Below are 19,761 nucleotides of genomic sequence, written 5' to 3' on the forward strand. Positions count from 1 at the left end.
TTAATCCATATGTGGTATTAATTGGTTTTATTTGTTTATTTTTGTCTTTTTTCCTCTTTTCATTAGTCCACATCTATGAAAGTCCTCTTAACCCCATCTGTGTCCGGAAAACAATGAGATTTGGATACAGCTATTGGACCCAATGCCTAGACGGGAGTTATGACTACCAGGATTTGATTGTTGCCAGCTATGCATATATGATTTTTGGGATATATTTATATTTGTATGTGTATTGTTTTTGAATATGATTTTGCGATTTAGTATTTATATGCCTGGCTTCTCTCTGAATATGTCTTATCTGGCTTTCCTCCTCTCTTGCTGGTATTCCCCGTTATATCCAACCTTTCACAAGCAGTGTATTTCATGCTGTCTTCTGACGTGGTTGAGCGCGCGCCCGCGGTGTGGGTCGCGTCGCGCGCGCGCCTGGCTGTCTGCTGACTGCCCTGCGCCAGCGAGGGACTGAGTTCACGCGCATGCGCAGTTGGCGTTCTGACGGCCGGGGCGTGCGCGCGGCGCATTCCCTGAGCCGCGCGCGTGCGCCGTACATGGCACACTGGCCCCACGTCATGTGATCCGCGAGGCATGCCCCCGGCATAGCTGACCACTTCCGGGTGCGTGCCTCGCCGATCAGCTGTTTGCACTCCGGACATTTAGGGACGTGATATGTATATATATGCATCCTGGGATATTGTAAGGACATTACTCTTTGCCCTTGATAAAGTGGCCTGGGACGCCGCAAAACGTGTGTTGGGCTTTCACCTTAACCACTTCTTCTCCTCCATTCGTGCTGTGTCTTTCTGTCAGGTAACTATCTCGCAAGGATAATATGATCCTTTGGCACATGGGTTGGGACACAGAGTTCTATATTCATTAGACTGTTCCACCCTCACCATTGTCTATCTAATAGCCAGTGGGACTATGATACATGAGCCTATTTTGTGATTCTCATTCTAATTCACCCGCTTGAATTTACTATTATTTTTTTACTGTTTTAATTTCAATTACTAGAGTGGGTAGGGTGTAATTATGCTAACTTATGAATTTAATATAGGCAAATCATATATACTTACCTGACTTGCCAGCACCTTTTCATCTGATTACCTCATTGTCTCTATTTTCATGTGTTTTATTGTGCACTACTGAATAAATACACTTTTGCAATATACGTTGAATTCTTCTCCTCCTTTATTTATGCTGTTTCAGCATGCAGGTGGACAGACATCTCTAATACAGATGGTTGCCCACTTTCCCTGTATATTAGATGGCATTTCGGGTATATTATCATAAACTGAGGGCAGAGACAAAGGTGTAGTCAGGTAACAGTATGAGGTCAAAATACCAGGATCAGATCAAATGGTTTAGCCAAACCGATGATCAGAACGAGGTCAAGGTTAGGCAACAATCGATCACCAAGTAAAGCGCTAGACACAGAGAAAACAAACCACACTGAGCCGGAGGTATGGTTGGCAGCTATCTGGGACTGTCAGTCCACTTAAGTAGCTGAGTAATCATGGGAACAGGGAGCACTTGAAGAGAGCTCAGCACCTCCCAGTCTCAGATTGGACAGACGAGCTGTCAATCATAACACAGACAGCTCAGCACGCCCCTGCACTAGACTGGATGACTGAGCTGTCAATCACTGTATCCTAAAACACACTGAGGGGTGGAATCGTTACACAGAGTTAGTTCAAAGGCAGGCAATCAGATTATTACAATGGATGGAAGACCTCCCATATGATGAGAAGTTAAAAAAAAGTTGGGCATGTTTAGTTTAGAAAAAAGACGTCTCAGTGGAGATTTCATTTATATGTATAAATGTGTGGTCAGTAGAAAGGACTGGCACATGACTTACTCCTTTCTAAGGCCATACTAAAAATCAGCGGCACTCATTATGAGTGGAAGAAAGGTGATTCTGGCAGCTAAATAAGAAAGGGTTCTTTACGGTTAGAGCAGTCAGACTAAGTAATGCCCCACCATAAGAGGTAGTAACAGCAGACACAATAATAGCTTTTAAAAAAGGGCTGGATGATTTCCTCAGTGCATATAACATTGTGGGTTACAGATAATGTAGTGACAAAAAATGTACAGTACAGACCAAAAGTTTGGACACACCTTCTCATTTAAAGATTTTTCTGTATTTTCATGACTGAAAATTGTACATTCACACTGAAGGCATCAAAACTATGAATTAACACATGTGGAATTATATACTTAACAAAAAAGTGTGAAACAACTGAAAATATGTCTTATATTCTAGGTTCTTCAAAGTAGCCACCTTTTGCTTTGATGACTGCTTTGCACACTCTTCGCATTCTCTTGATGAGCTTCAAGAGGTAGTTACCGGAAATGGTCTTCCAACAATCTTGAAGGATTTCCCAGAGATGCTTAGCACTTGTTGGCCCTTTTGCCTTCACTCTGCGGTCCAGCTCACCCCAAACCATTTCGATTGGGTTCAGGTCTGGTGACTGTGGAGGCCAGGTCATCTGGTGTAGCACCCCATCACTCTCCTTCTTGGTCAAATAGCCCTTACACAGCCTGGAGGTGTGCTTGGGGTCATTGTCCTGTTGAAAAATAAATGATGGTCCAACTAAACGCAAACCGGATGGAATAGCATGCCGCTGCAAGATGCTGTGGTAGCCATGCTGGTTCAGTACGCCTTCAATTTTGAATAAATCCCCAACAGTGTCCCCAGCAAAGCACCCCCACACCATCACACCTCCTCCTCCATGCTTCACGGTGGGAACCAGGCATGTAGAGTCCATCCGTTCACCTTTTCTGCGTCGCAAAAAGACACGGTGGTTGGAACCAAAGATCTCAAATTTGGACTCATCAGACCAAAGCACAGATTTCCACTGGTCTAATGTCCATTCCTTGTGTTCTTTAGCCCAAACAAGTCTCTTCTGCTTGTTGCCTGTCCTTAGCAGCAGTTTCCTAGCAGCTATTTTACCATGAAGGCCTGCTGCACAAAGTCTCCTCTTAACAGTTGTTGTAGAGATGTGTCTGCTGCTAGAACTCTGTGTGGCATTGACCTGGTCTCTGTAACGGGGCCGGGAGGTGGAACCTCTGAGCTGCAATACAAAGAGGAAGTTCTTGTAAGGAAGCAGGTGACTCCCAGGGAAGGCAAGCAGGTAGCCACAGCAAGTGACGGGGACAGTCTCTGGGTAAGCAGGCAGGTGGTCACGGCAAGTGACGGGGACAGTCTTTGGGTAGACAGGCAGGTGGTCACGGCAAGTGACGGGGACAGTCTCTGGGTAGACAGGCAGGTGGTCACGGCAAGTGACGGAGACAGTCTCTAGGCAGGCTGGCAGAAAGCAAGCAGGTGCTCCTAGGAGAGCGGGCAGACAGACGAGGCGGATACCTGACAGGTAACTGGCCAGCGCTCCCAGGTGAGCGGGCTGACGGAGACAGCAGGTAACAGGCAGGTAACAGGTGGATGCTCCCAGGTGAGCGGTCTGACAGACGAGGCAGGTGACAGGCAGGTAACTGGTGGACGCTCCCAGGTGCGCGGTCTGGCAGACAAGGCAGGTAACAGGTGGACGCTCCCAGGTGAGCGGTCTGACAGACGAGGCAGGTGACAGGCAGGTAACTGGTGGACGCTCCCAGGTGAGCGGTCTGACAGACAAGGCAGGTAACAGATGGATAACAGGCTGGCAGGCAGGATGAGAAGACAGGCTAGCAGCGGGACTTGAGGGCTGAAGCAGAGGAAGACACAGTGCAAACAACTTTGCTCGGGCACCTCCATTTTGGAGGAGGTGCCTTATATATGGGAGATCCTCCGGCAATTGGCCGGGGACTCTTTAGGACGGGGCGCACGGCCCCTTTAAGAGAGAGGGAGCGCGAGCGCTCGAGCCCTAGGCACAGTGCCTGGGAAGCAGCGCGGGAGGAGGACGCCGAGCACGGAGCAGAGAGGTGAGGGGAACGGCGTCTCTGCCTAGCAAGGGGCAGAGACGCCGATGCTACAGTCTCTAATCTGAGCTGCTGTTAACCTGCGCTTTCTGAGGCTGGTGACTCGGATAAGCAGAGGTGACTCTTGGTCTTCCTTTCCTGGGGCGGTCCTCATGTGAGCCAGTTTCTTTGTCGCGCTTGATGGTTTTTGCAACTGCACTTGGGGACACTTTCAAAGTTTGCCCAATTTTTCGGACTGACTGACCTTCATTTCTTAAAGTAATGATGGCCACTCGTTTTTCTTTACTTAGCTGCTTTTTTCTTGCCATAATACAAATTCTAACAGTCTATTCAGTAGGACTATCAGCTGTGTATCCACCTGACTTCTGCACAACACAACTGATGGTCCCAACCCCATCTATAAGGCAAGAAATTCCACTTATTAAACCTGACAGGGCACACCTGTGAAGTGAAAACCATTTCCGGTGACTACCTCTTGAAGCTCATCAAGAGAATGCCAAGAGTGTGAAAAGCAGTCATCAAAGCAAAAGGTGGCTACTTTGAAGAACCTAGAATATAAGACATATTTTCAGTTGTTTCACACTTTTTTGTTAAGTATATAATTCCACATGTGTTAATTCATAGTTTTGATGCCTTCAGTGTGAATGTACAATTTTCATAGTCATGAAAATACAGAAAAAGCTTTAAATGAGGTGTGTCCAAACTTTTGGTCTGTACTGTATATTTGGAGGAAAAAGGTTGAACTTGATGAACCTAGGTCTTTTATCAACCGATGTAACTATGAATTGCCTGATGAGAGAGTTCCATCAGCGACGTTAGATGGTAGGGGTTTCTGAGGGTCTGGTGGCTATTTGTAGAAGTGGGGGTAATAACATAGCTCAGTTTGGAGATTCAATCAGGTGACCTGTTGCTGCGTGGTCGGTTGTTCTGTCTGCTCAGCTATTGCCTTTTCTTCCCTGTCCAAATGCTGATGGTTTCTATGGTCTTTGTTTTAATATCTTGGTTTGCTCCTCTCCAACTGTTTTTCATTTTCCCATTTTGGTTTACCCTATCACATTCTGGGTGGGATTTTCTATCTTCACCTTTCCCTTCACTGCACTTCCTTTTCTGGCTATACCTCTTGATGGATGTGTGTTCAGAAGTTACAGCCCTTCAGCTAAGGGGTTTACCTTGCTTGGTAAAATCCAGTTATATTTTTGCAGTGAGTCTGTTATATTTTCCCTCCCAGCAACTTTTCCTTCTACCACTGTAAGGTTTCTGGGAGGTTGTACTTCTTCCTTTTATTTTTGGTTCTCCTTAGCTTGCCTTATTTGCCCTATATGAATGTGTTTTAGTTTCTTGTATCTTACTTCACACTTTCCTTTCCCCTTGTTGACAGTGTGTTGCGGCTTCCCCTCTGGTTCCTCAGGAGGTGCAAGAAACCCCCTCCACAGCCTATTAGGGAGTTGGCCCGAGTCTATACAGAGACCAGTTGGGTGTAGTTGCAGCGTTCTCCCCTGTGTGGGTTCTCCAGTGGCTATCAAGATGCGCTTTCTGGTTAAAACATTTCTCACATTCTGAACAAGAAAAAGGCTTCTCCCTTGTGTGACTCCGGTATCTAACAAGATGCGTTTAAGAGTTAAAAAATCTCCCACATCCTAAACAAGTTTCTCTGTGGTGCGAGATTTCTGGTGAGTGATAAGATCTGATTTCTGTATAAAACATTTCCCACATTCTGACCATGAATAAGAGTTCTCCCCTGTGTGAATTCTTTGGTGACTATCAAGATCTGATCTCTGGTTAAAACATTTCCCCTATTCTGAACAGGAAAAAGGCTTCTTTCCTGTGTGAGTTCTCTGATGTTTGATAAGACTTGATTTCTCTGTAAAACATTTTCCACATTCTGAACAGGAAAAAGGCTTCTCCCCTGTGTTAGTCTGTGGCTGGATTTGAAATGGGTCCAGGACCTTCTGTGGTCTCCCATTTCAGTCCAGCCAGGGCTGATGCTGCTTAGCATCATCATCAGCCCCAACACCTAGCTGGTCCACGAGAAGTACAGATTGTCTCCTGTGTATTGGTACCTAGCAATGTTAAGCATGGGTTGCAGAGGGAGACAGGGCATTTGGAGTCTAAGTCCAGGATTCGCCACACTGAGCATGCCCGTGACCTGGCGGATCGTGATTGGTGGTTTGGCACCCACCTGACTCGGTGACCTGGCACCGCCTGATTGGTCCACCGGTGGAGTCACCAATGGCGTGTCGGTGGGCAGGGCTTAGTCTTTAAAAGGCCCGCCCACAAACGGGCTGTGTGTGGACGACTGTGATCCACGTAGTTTCTGTCAGGCAGGCTAGTTCCATAGAGGCAGGTAGTTTCGTCTAGCAGTCTGGCTCTGCCAAAGGGGTCGCCTAATACCCCGAGCAGCCTGCAGACGTCCTATCCACGGCTATCGCCTGTCAGTCACGTGGAGTTGTACCCTTCAGTCCGGTAGCATGCCGGCTGGAGGCACGTGTACCCGTCAGCGTAGTCACACACGCATCCTAGCGCCGCCACTGTAGTCCCTGTGATGTAACAGGACTACAGATAGGTTTTCTCCGCCTATCTCTCGCGCTGCTAACGGAGATAGAGCGAACCGCTATACCCGTTCCTGTGTGCAGTAACACGGAAGGGTTTACCATTTAAGTTGGTTGCTTTACTTTCCACCCGGAAAGTGTTCGGCAGCAGTCCTCCAGGCTGCATCGCGGACCCCGGGGTCGGTTGCGTTCCATTATAATAAAGTTGTCTGCAACTGCCCTCCTAACACCCTGTGTGAATTCTCTGATGTTTGATAAGACTTGATTTCTCTGTAAAACATTTTCCACATTCTGAGCAGGAAAAAGGCTTCTCCTCTGTGTGAATTCTCTGATGTTTGATAAGACTTGATTTCTTTGGAAAACATTTCCCACATTCTGAACATGAAAAAGGTTTTTCCCCTGTGTGAGTTCTTTGATGTATAACAATAGTTGATTTGTCTGTAAAACATTTCCCACATTCTGAACATGAAAAAGTCTTCTCCCCTCTGTGGATTCTCTGGCGGCTATCAAAATTCGTTTTCCATTTAAAACATTTCCACATTCTGAACATGAAAAAGGCTACTCCCTTGTATGAGTTATTTGGTGTGTAACAAGATTACATTTCTGTCTAAAATATTTCCCACATTCTGGACATGAAAATGGCTTCTCCCCAGTGTGAGTTCGCTGATGTGTATGAAGAGTTGATTTCTCTGTAAAACATTTTCCACATTCTGAACAGGAAAAAGGCTTCTCCCCTGTGTGAGTTCTCTGATGTTTGATAAGACTTGATTTCTCTGTAAAACATTTTCCACATTCTGAACAGGAAAAAGGCTTCTCCCCTGTGTGAGTTCTCTGGTGTTTGATAAGACTTGATTTCTCTGTAATACATTTCCCACATTCTGAACATGAAAATGGCTTCTCCCCTGAGTGAGTTCTCTGATGTTTGATAAGACTTGATTTCTCTGTAAAACATTTTCCACATTCTGAACATAAGAAAGGCTTCTCTCCTGTGTGAATTCTCTGGTGACTAACAAGATCTGATTTCTGGTTAAAACATATCCCACATTCTGAACAGGAAAATGGCTTCTCCCCAGTGTGAGTTCGCTGATGTGTATGAAGAGTTGATTTCTCTGTAAAACATTTTCCACATTCTGAACAGGAAAAAGGCTTCTCCCCTGTGTGAGCTCTCTGATGTGTGATAAGACTTGATTTGTCAGTAAAACATTTTCCACATTCTGAACAGGAAAAAGGCTTCTCCCCTGTGTGAGTTCTCTGATGTGTGATAAGATTTGATTTCTGTGAAAAACATTTTCCACATTGTGAACATGAAAATGGCTTTTCCCCTGTGTGAGTTCTTTTATGTGTAACAAGAGTTGATTTATCTGTAAAACCTTTCCCACATTCCGAACAGGAAAAAGGCTTCTCCCCTGTGTGGGTCCTCTGGTGTCTAAGAAGATACGATTTCCGGTTAAAACATCTCTCACACTTGGAACAAGAAAATCTATTCTCTGCTGTGCAAATCTTTTGATGTTTAAAAAAAGACTTTTTGAGGGGAAAACTATTTCCATATTCTGAGCGTGAAAATGGCTTCTTTGCTTTAGGAGCAATTTGTTTTTTAATGCTTATTTCATGACTTCGATTTTCCTTAGTAGTCAGTAATGAATCAGAAGACAGGAGCTGTTTCGATTGATCAGATGATACATCTCTGCTGTGAAGGGATGATGGTATATCTGGAGTAATGGCATTCACTTCAATTGTATCCTGCGGGATCTCAAGATCATCTGATTTAAAAATTGAAGATGTCAGTTGTCCCTTTGATCTCCTGGTACAGTCATCTGCCAAGAATAAAACCAATTATTATTTCTGAAGAAAATATCCTTGAATTTTACATTTTTGAACATTTCTACTTAAACAGTCTATAAAAATGGCAAGTTATGTGAAAATATTGAATTATTCACCAAGACAATGACAGTTCACAGTCTAATAGAAAACCTCATAGGATGAACCAGTAGAGCATTGTGTTATAATAGTAATAATAATTATTATTATTATATCCACTAATATCCACTCCACTAATCCTCACTCTCCTTCGCTATTCCCAAACCCCAGCACCCTCTAACCAAATCACCATCTCTCCTTCCCTCTTACCCCCCCACCTGACCTCATCTGCAGACCTGCTCCTCATCCTCAGATCTATCAAACCAAAACATAAAACAAGCCGGACACTCTCCTTCTCCCACCTGCTCTCCGTCTCTCTGCTTCTCCTCGCTGCTGGCAACATATCTCCCAATCCTGAACCCCCACAGCTTACACCCTCCACCAATTCCCCCACCTATCGCTTCCAACCAACTGCAAACTACCGCAAACTCTCCTACGTAAAACCCGTGCCCCTGACGCTCACCCCCCTGCTCCCTCTCTCTGGAGCACTCTGGAATGCCCGCTCTGTCTGCAACAAGCTCCATTTTGTCCACGACCTCTTTACCTCTCACAATTTCTCCTTCCTGGGCATCACAGAGACATGGCTGACACCCTCCGACACTGACTCCCCTGCTGCGCTGTGTTACAGTGGCCTCCACATCACCTACACTCCTCGCCCTGGAAACAGACATGGTGGAGGAGCAGGTCTTCTCCTTTCTACCAACTGCACTTTTAGCCCTATCCCACGTCTACCCTCCCTTATTCTCCCTTCTTTTGAAGTGTACTTTCCCTCCAACCTCCAAGTGGCTGTCATATTCCGACCTCCAGGTCCGGTCACTGCCTTTATTGACCAATTCTCCACCTGGCTTCTTTACTTTTTCTCTGTTGACATTCCCACAATCATCATGGGCGATTTCAAAATCCCCACTGACACTCGCCAGCCAGCAGCATCCAAACTCTTGTCGCTTACTTCATCCTTTGGACTTACTCAGTGGTCCTCCTCAGCCACCCACACAGACGGAACACATACTAGACCTCATCTTCACCCGACTCTGTTCCCTATCTAACCTTACAACCTCCCCCCTACCCCTATCTGACCACCATCTACTCACGTTCTCATCCCTGTCCTCCTCACCTGTCACCCATGTCTAGCAACTAGCACATCCCCACAGAAACCTTGCACATCTAGACACTCCCACACGCTCTGACTCTATTCTACCACTGACATCCATATCTTCGCTCCAGGACACACAGAGCGCCACTGCTTTCTACAATGCCACTCTTGCATCAGCTATTGACTCGCTCGCCCCTCTTATGCATGGCAGAGCACGACAAGTCAATAGGCAACCCTGGCACAACAACCTTACTAAACAGCTTTGACAAGCATCCAGGGTTGCAGAGCGGCGTTGGAAGAAAACACATTCTCAAGATGACTTCACTACATTCAAACAAGCAACACTCGCATTCAAATCAGCCCTCACCTCTGCTAAACAGGCCTACTTCACAACACTCATATCTTCCTTATCCTACAACCCCAAACAGCTATTCAACACTTTTAAATCTCTCCTCCGCCCTCCACTGCCTCCTCCGACCTCCGTCATCTCTGCTGAGGCGTTTGCCACACACTTCAAAAACAAGATTGACCAAAAAGGCAAGCCTTCATTGTTCGACCACCACAACCCCTTTGTTTTCCAGACCATTGCCCTTCCCCCATAACCTCCCTTCCCAACATCACGGAAGGAGACCTTACTCGTCTCCTCTCCAAATCACACCTCACCACTTGAGCACTCAACCCCATCCCATCCCACCTCCTACCCAACCTCACCCCACATTCATCCCATCCTTAATCCATCTCTTAAACCTATCACTAACTTCTGGTACCTTCCCCGTTGCCTTCAAACATGCCACAATCATGCCCATCCTCAAAAAGCCACCCATCGACCCAACCACCTTGTCCAGCTACCGCCCCATATCGCTGCTCCCATTTGCCTCCAAACTCCTTGAGCTTTCCTCTCACTTCTCATCTAACTCTCTCTTCGACAACCGACAATCCGGCTTCCGCCCCCACCATTCCACTAAAACTGCCCTTACCAAAATCACCAATGGCTTACTTACAGATAATTCTCTGCACTCCTTCTTCTTGACCTGTCCTCTGCTTTCGACACAGTTGACCACTGCCTCCTACTACAGATCCTCTCTTCCTTTGTCGTCAAAAACCTTGCCCTATCTTGGATCTCTTCATACCTTTCTAACCGCACATTTAGGGTCTCCCATTCCCACACTACCTCCTCACCCCGCCCCCTCTGTTTGAGTCCCTCAAGGCTCTGTCCTAGGACCCTTACTCTTCTCAATCTGTACCCTTGGCCTGGGACAGCTCATAAAATCCTATGGCTTCCAGTACCATCTGTACGCTGATGACACCCAGATCTACCTCTCTTGCCCAGATGTCACCTCTCTGCTGTCCAGAATCCCAGCATTTCTAGCAGCCATATCCTCCTTCTTCTCCTCCCTCTTCCTCAAGCTCAATGTGGACAAAACTGAACTCATCATCTTTCCCCCATCTCGCATATCTTCCCCACCTGACCTTTCTATCACAATAAATGACACCACACTTTCCCCAGCACCGGCAATCTCTTGCATCGGAGTAACCCTTGACTCGGCCCTGTCCTTTAAACCCCACATCCAAGCTCTCGCCACCTCCAGATCAAAAATATTTCCAGAATCCGTCCTTTCCTCATCCCTCAATCGACTAAACTGCTTGTGCAAGCCCTCATCATCTCCCGCCTCGACTACTGCAACATCCTCCTCTGTGGCCTTCCTGCTAACACTCTCGCACCCCTCCAGTCCATCCTTAACTCTGCTGCGCGACTGGTTCATCTCTGCTATCCCCCTTTGCAAATCCCTTCACTGGCTCCCAATTGCCCAGCGTATCCAGTTCAAACTATTAACACTGACCTACAAAGCCATTCATAACCTCTCTCCTCCGTACATCTCTGAACTAATGTCAAGATACATTCCCTTACGTAATATCAGGCCTTCCCAAGGCCTCCTTCTCGTCTCCACACTTATTCATTCCTTGCCCAATCGCCTCCAAGATTTCTCCCGAATATTCCCCATCCTATGGAATTCTGTGCCTCAACACGTCCGATTATCCGCCACTCTTGGATCCATCAGATGGAACCTGAAAACCCATCTCTTCAAACAAGCTTACAGCCTGCCATGACCTTGCCTGATGCCTCCTCAACAACAACGGAGCTACTGCAACCCCCCAACCTACTGTCTCCTTCCCCATTCCTGTAGAATGTAAACCCGCAAGGGAAGGGTCCTCTTCCCTCTGTACCAGTCTATCATTGTTTATTTGTTACTGTAAGTGATATCTGTATTTGATTTGTAACCCCTCCTTATGTACAGCACCATGGAATCAATGGCGAAATATAAATAAATAATAATAACTTTCAACATATTCCGCAGCACTTTACAATTTTAGGGGGCTTGTACAGACAAAAAGACGTTACAGAATAAGCATAACTCAGATATTAAAAGGAGTGAGGGCCCTGCTCGCAAGCTTACAGTCTATAAGGAAATAGGAGAGATACAAAAGGTAAAATGTACATATATTGTAAAATACAGCCATAACATGATTTTGGAGAAAATGTTAATATGGGCCAAACTGGGACAGTTAGATAAGTATGTTGAGATGATAGGCCAGACTAAAGAAATGGGTTTTTAGGGCACACTTAAAACTGTGGGTATTGGGAATTAATCGAATTGTCCTTGGTAGTGTATTCCAAAGAATTGGCGCAGCATGCAAGAAATCTTGGAGACGGGAGTGGGAAGTTCGGATTATGGAGGATTTTAGTTTTAAGTCATTAGCAGAGCGGAAGGCATGGGTAGGGGGTAGACTGAGACGAGTGAGGAGATGTAGAGTGGTGCTGAATCGTGGAAAGCTTTGTGGGTAAGAGTGATAAGAGTGAACTCTGTATTGGATGGGCAACCAGTGCAATGACTGACACAGGGAAAAGGCATCGGTGTATCGGTTGGTGCGGAATATGATCCTCGCTGCTGCGTTCAGGATGGATTGGAGAGGGGAAAGTTTAGAAAGAATGAGACCGATTAGCAAAGAGTTGCAACAGTCCAGACGAGAATGAGTAAGAGGTACAGTAAGAGTTTTTGTCGAGTCAACGGTAAGAAAAGTTCTGATTCTAGAGATGTTTTTGAGGTGTAGATGACACGAGCGAGCGAGTGATTTGATGTTAGGAGTGAAGGAAAGATCTGAATCAACTATGACCCCAAGACAGGGGGCATGTTGCTGGGGAATAATGGTGGAGCCACAAACGGAGATGGCAATATCGGGCATTGGTAGGTTAGTGGAGGGAGGAAATGCGAGTAGTTCAGTTTTTGACAGATTCAATTTTAGATAAAGAGAGGACATATTGTTAGAGACAGCAGAAATACAATCACTGGTATTTTGTAATAATGCAGGGGTGATGTCCAGAGAAGAGGTGTATAATTCGGTGTCGTCAGAATAGGGATGGTGCTGGAAACCAAATCTGCTGATTGTTTGTCCAATAGGAGCGGTATATAAAGGAGAAAAGAAGGGGGCCTAGGACTGATCCTTGAGGAATCCCGACAATAAAGGGAAGGGGAGAGGAAGAGGAGCCAGCAAAAGACACAGTGAAGGAGCGGTCAGAGAGGTAGGAGGACAACGAAGAGAGAACAGCGTCCTAGAGGCCAATAGGGCAAAGCATAGTGAGCAGGAGCTGGTGATCCACAGTGTCGAATGCTGCAGAGAGAGCCAGGAGAATCAGCAGGGAGTAATGACCATTACATTTAGCTGTTAGTAGATCATTAGCGACTTTAGTGAGTGCAGTTTTAGTAGAGTCTAAAGAGCGGAAACCAGACTGTAAAGGGTCAAGAAGGGAGTGATCTGAAAGATAGCGGATTTGACTGGAGTGGATTAGGAGTTCAGGAGTTTAGAGATAAAGGGAAGATTGGAAACAGGTCTGTAGTTGTCCATGCAGTTCAGGTCAATGGATGTTTTTTTAAGTAATGGATGTATGCTGGCGTGTTTAAAAAAGGAGGGAAAAAAAACAGATGAGAGGGAGAGGCTGAATATTTTAGTTAGGGGAGTGGTGACAGCTGGAGAAAGGGACTGAAGGAGATGTGATAGAATAGGGTCACTGGTGCAGGTGGTATTGTGAGAAGATGCAAGGAGCCTTGTCACTTCTTCTTCCGTGACTGGTTTGAAGTCGCAAAGTGAGCAAGATGCAATGTGGGAGGTAGGAGCATGTGTAACATTTGGGGATTGGGAGAAAATTTCCTGTCGGATATGGTCAATTTTTTCTTTGAAATAATTGGCCAGATCATCAGCGGTCTGTTCAACTGTTCATTTTGCCTCCCAAATATGGAATAAAAAGCCATGTTATGTAAGCAAAAATAATAGCAATAAAAACTTCTACTCATCGCGCAAAAATCAAGCTGCCACTCAGGTCCATCATCTGTCAGTGGAAAAACAGAGGTTTTCACATTATTAGTGGTTCAAAGGCTCTTGAGAATAAACATGGCTTCCATAAACCAATCCGCAATATCCACTCTCCCAAAGACAAATCTCCCCCTTACTTCTGAGCCTTGCAGTGCGCGCAAACGACATTTAGCATCTATGCATTTTGCGTGACTATAGTGAGAAAAACCCACTTAGTTTACAGTGTGTGTCTCCTGGAACACAATCTGGGCACTATGTGTTGGGTAATAAAATAGTATATTTACAATTTTCACTCTCCAACATCCACTAATTTCCGGAGAGTGACTGTGAAGTCAAAATAGTCACTACTCCTATAGTTTAATTCACTGAGGGTTATAATTTCCAAAATGGAGTCACTTTATGGGGATTTCTACTGCTCTGGTTTTCTGCCATTTTTTCATATTAGGGTTTCTGCAAATGGGGTGTCCCATCTTCTCAGATCTGCTCCTGTGACGTCTGCTTCTGTCACCAGGTACCACCTTATTCATGCTGCAGGCAGCGCTAGTGATGGAGGAGACGTCTGAACCAAAAGCTCTGGGTAGCACAAGCCACAGGCTCTGTCCAGCCACTAAGGTTAGGGTGCCTGGGACCTCACCTGCAGTACCATCCAGTCGGGCTGTGTGAGTGTGTGTGTTGTTCAGCTGAAGTAATCTGCTCCCTACTTCAGCAAGTTGAAAAGTACCACACCCTACTAAAGCTTGAAGCATATTGCCGGAAGCTGCCAGATACAGCCTTGTTCTCCTCTGGTTCAGTCCTCTGTATTCACGCAAGGTGTGGGAAAGACTAAATGCAACATGAAGGGAAGAGGGGAAGGGAGCCCCAACTCTAGGGAAAGGAGGAGTGGAGACCTCCTAGGCTAATCTGATATCACCCTGTCTCCCTATCGTCCCTATATTGGTTCCTCACCAATCGCCGCACAGGAACCTAAACCCTGTATTTCCCTAGCACTTGGCCCTGGATAGGGAAGGGGGGGGGGGGGGTGAGCATTAGTCAGTCTCCACTAGCAACTAAAGACCACAAAGGAGACAAACACGGGGAAAAGTAAGTTAGCTTGAGCCGACTTCAGAGAGATTACTCCTAACGTCCTCCAAGCATCAAAGAGGAAGTAAGCAGACTGCAACAGCTCCAAGCCTTCACAAGAGAACAAGTGAATATTACCGGCGCCTCCTTGTAGCGAACAGCAAGTATTTAAACACTCAGGCCTGGGTATCAATTAGCCAGGGGGAGAGAGCCGCTGGGTCCTAGAGTGAGACAGCTAAGAAGGTGTCTGTAATGCCAAATGAAGAGATTTTCTGCAACCAACTGCAGGGCGACTGTCACTTCTGAGACACCTGTGACATCTGTGCTCAACTCCTAGGTTGTGTATTTGTTTCCCTTTGTGACCTCGGCCCGTTTACTGACTACTCTTTTGTCTTCTGATTTTGTGTTTTCTCTGCCCTCCTGATTCTGATCCGTCTACCTGACTATTGTTCTTGCATCTCACATTAGAGAACAGCAGGTAACACTGTGGCCCAACCTAGCGGTCTCTGTGTAAGTCCAGATCCACGTAGAGGGATTAAAGGCTGATGGGAAAACTGTGAATATAGACAATAACACATCTACTGAAATTATTAAACTTAATAGTCTTCATCAGTAAAAAAAAATGAGTAACTAGTGGTGAAACCTCTCTGGGGTAATTAGAGTATGGGGCTTGGTGGTTCTTGGCAATCTAAACTATCGTAAGAGCCAATATTTTCTATCAGATGAAATTGAAAAGTCAGAATAAAGGGAAACTCTGTTGTTATTGTACAGAAATTCATACTTGGCCCTCACTGCACATTTAATGTTGTCGATCATAAAAGCAAAGTTTGGCTAGAAAGACTGAACCTGGTCTTGTAGAGACCATATGAGAACATTCAGCAGCACAGAAGGGAAAGAAGGTATATTCATCCAATAAGATATCAGGGACCTAGGAAGCCTACAGCATCATTACCCTCCGCTTTCTCTTACAAGCCCATCATGATAATTTAATTCATGTGATTTTCTAGCTTGTCAGCACATTCTACCTACGCAGACATTTGGCTTTGTAGTTTACTGTTCTAGGCTGGTAAAAGTCATCATTTTAAAATCCCACGGGGTAGGAGGATCTTCCACGTTCTAAGTTCTATAGAAAAGGGCTTTCACAATTTCTCAAAATAATGTAAACATTTTCGGATGGAGGAATATGTTCTGCTTTAGCGCCAAAATGATGATCACATGATTGTGATACGGCCAGACTACACCACCGATAAAGCAGCCACAGCCGGTGACTGAGAAGAATTTGTGATTTCTCTGCATTTAGTGGTTACTACTCACCTGGGTGGTTATCTGTAGGAATCTCCTCTTTACACTGCTCACCACCCCTTACATATGTCTCTGTAGTATTAATATGGGGCAGATCTTTACCCTGAAAGAAATATTGTAAGAGTCATGGACAGATGGAGAAGTTACATCTATTATCAGTTCTAATCCTGCCATCTGTACTGTTCTCATTACACAAGTATAAAACATATAATACTGGTGGATAAAACAACACTGAACACAAGACCTTCACAGCCTTCTACACATCATAGGGGAGATCTCATGACACCTTCTCTCCATCTACCTGATGAACCTGAGGAACATCGGGATCTTCTTGTTTACAGTCCTGTGGAAGAAGAGGATGAGGACATCTCTCTGGTGTTGTCCTCTTACTGGATAGAACTGGAAGAAATAAATACAGGGATTGAATTCATTCTTTACATACAGATAATTATAAGCAGTGTGTATTTAGTCCTGTCTATTACCTGGTGATGTGAGGGGTTGGGGAACCTCCATCATGACGTCCTTGTTCAGATCTTTGTGTCCTTCTAAATACTCCCACTCCTCCATGGAGAAATAGACAGCAACATCCTGACACCTTATAGGAACCTGACACATACAATGATACCGTCACCCCCCGATTCATTCATAGTGGTACTGTATAATTTCCCAGCATTCCCAGCAGTGTCACCTCTCCAGTCAGCAGCTCAATCATCCTGTAGGTCCGTTCTATTATTTTCTGGTAATTGATGTCCTCAAGTATCAGGGGTTGAGCAGGAGGCCCCGTGACTGGGCTCAGGAATCTTCGCCATCCTTCGGACACAGGGTCCTGACAGCGCTCACTAGAGGTCTTCTTCACTACTGTGTAGTCCTGGTTATGGAGAGATACATTCATAAATCTCACTACAGACATTTCCAGAGTCCTCACCTCTCCAGTTCTGTCCATCTGTTATTCCCATAGATAAGAATGATGTATTGTGACGTCATCAGAATCTCTCACCTCTCCAGTAAGCCAGAAGAGGATTTCTAGGGTGAGGCGTAATATCCTCTCTGCCATCTTGTTTCTGTCAATATCCATCCTTGATGGGCAATTCAGAAAAAAAATTCTTATATAGAAAAAGTGCACTGACCGGATCTGATATTGTAGAGACCTGAATGAGAAGATGAATTGATATAATATCATAAAAACCATAGGTAATAATACAATTGCTGGAGATAATAAGGGAAACATACAGTGGATAAAATAAGTATTTGATACACTGCCGATTTTGCAAGTTTTTCCACCTAAAAAGAATGGAGAGGTCTGTAATTTTACACTTCAACTGTGAGAGACAGAATGTAAAAATAAAAACCAGAAAATCACATTGTATGATTTTAAAATACTTATTTCAGGCAATAAAATGCAAATTAATTATTTGATCACCTACGAATCACCAAGAATTTTGTCTCTGACAGACCTGTTAGTTTTTATTTAAGAAGCCCTCCTACTCTGCACTCATTACCACTATTAATTACACCTGTTTGAATTCGTTACCTGTATAAAAAGACACCTGTCCACATAATCAATCACTGTCACGCTGTCTCTGTATACTGGAGGTAGGAGGCCTAAGCTGACCCTAAGCTGGGGCCCTGACTAATCCCTCAACCTGGAGGTACTGTTAAAGGTACAGAGGTCCAGGCCGCCAGCGTAACCCCTACCTCCTGAAGATCCCTGCACCTCAGTAATCTAGTCCTGAGAAGGACCCCGATCACAACCAAAGGGAACAAGAAATAATATGCCCAAACACAGTATTTAGACAAACGAGACAGTACAAGGGAAAAACCAAAACCACCTTGCATACAAACAACTTCTCAACTACAACAGAGGGAAAACCAACGGGAAAGGAGATAAATGATAAAGCGAGGAAAGGGAAAAAACACTTCCAAATACACTTATCTCAGCAACTCCAAACACCACGATCCGCTCTGTCAGTCTGAATGAAATGCTTTCACCGACACCTCCCAAACAGACCAGCAGGTATATGAAGGAGTCTAACTACAGAAGTATTGATTGCAGCTGGGCGAGGCTGGACCTCATCTAGCCCAGAGAGAGAGAATTAACTCCCTCACTGCCGAGAAACACAAAGCACCAACAAGTCAGCTGCGAGAAGTCAGGCTGTGTACTCGTGACGATCTTCGTGGCAACACACCCGTGACAGTACCCCCCCTTCTACGAGGGGCCTCCGGACCCTCAGGGCCAGGTTTATCCGGGTGAGTCGTGTGGAAGGCCCGAACTAATCGGTCAGCGTTAATATCCGACGCAGGAACCCACATCCTCTCCTCAGGACCATACCCCTTCCAATGAACCAGGTACTGAAGGGACCGGCGATTAAAGCGTGAATCAATGACCCTCGATACCTGGAACTCCAAGTTACCATTGACAACCACTGGAGGGGGAGGTAAAAGTGACGGTACCACCGGCGCCACAAACCTCTTAAGTAATGATCTGTGAAACACGTTGTGAATTTTAAACGTAGGGGGGAGGTCAAGACGGAATGCCACCGGATTAATAATAGAACTGATTCTGTACGGCCCGATGAACCTGGGACCCAGTTTCCAGGAGGGAACCTTAAGTTTTATATTCCTGGTAGACAACCATACCCGATCGTTCACACTTAGGTCCGGACCAGACACTCTCCTCCTATCAGCCATACATTTGTATCGGTTCCCCATAGTATTCAGATTCTTCAGCACCCCTCTCCATACTGAAGCGAGTGATGAGGAAAATCGTTCCTCCTCAGGAACCCCCGAAGAGCCCCCCCCACTGAAAGTACAAAACTGGGGGTGAAAACCATATGCCCCAAAAAACGGGGACTTACCAGTGGACTCGCTCCGCCTATTATTAAGAGCAAACTCTGCCAGAGGTAAGAAAGAAGCCCAGTCCTCCTGGTTCTCTGACACAAAACACCGGAGATATGTCTCCAAGCTCTGGTTCATACGTTCCGTCTGACCATTGGTCTGAGGATGAAAAGCCGATGAGAATGCCAACTGCATCCCCCGCCGTGCACAAAACGCCTTCCAGAACTTGGACACAAACTGAGACCCCCGATCAGACACCACCTCGGAGGGTACCCCGTGAAGCCTCACAATCTCCCCAATGAACACCTGCGCAAGAGTTTTAGCATTAGGGAGAGCCGGAAGAGCGATAAAATGTGCCATCTTGCTGAACCTGTCCACTACAACAAGTATGACCGTTTTACCCGAAGACGGAGGGAGGTCCGTAATAAAGTCCATAGACAGATGAGTCCAAGGACGCCCCGGGATCTTCAAAGGTAAGAGGGCCCCAGACGGACGGGTATGTGAGGTCTTAGAGCGCGCACAAACCCCACAGGACGCGACAAAAGTTACCACCTCCTTATGTAAGTTAGGCCACCAAAACCGACGCGAGAGGAGATCCACAGTTGCTTTACTCCCCGGGTGTCCTGCAAAAACTGAGTTATGGTGTGCCTCGATCACCTTCTGTCGCAACTGATCTGGAACAAACAGTCTCCCTGGAGGTCCAACAGGGGCGTCCCCCTGAGCCTCCAATAC

At 45.7% G+C, this 19,761-nt stretch overlaps 1 protein-coding gene and 1 pseudogene across 1 annotated transcript in view; one reads left to right on the forward strand and one right to left on the reverse strand.

The window, feature by feature from the left end:
- Positions 1-19,761, forward strand: part of LOC141271986 (uncharacterized) — a 1,184,418-nt gene that overhangs the window by 759,820 nt on the left and 404,837 nt on the right. The window lies entirely within an intron of this gene.
- The window catches only part of LOC141272038 (uncharacterized), a 48,976-nt pseudogene continuing 33,765 nt past the window's right edge, over positions 4,551-19,761 (reverse strand).

Source organism: Phyllobates terribilis, unplaced genomic scaffold (assembly GCF_046119375.1).
Source record: "Phyllobates terribilis strain yellow unplaced genomic scaffold, ASM4611937v1 Scaffold_5__5_contigs__length_657084704, whole genome shotgun sequence".
Lineage (NCBI taxonomy): Eukaryota > Metazoa > Chordata > Amphibia > Anura > Dendrobatidae > Phyllobates > Phyllobates terribilis.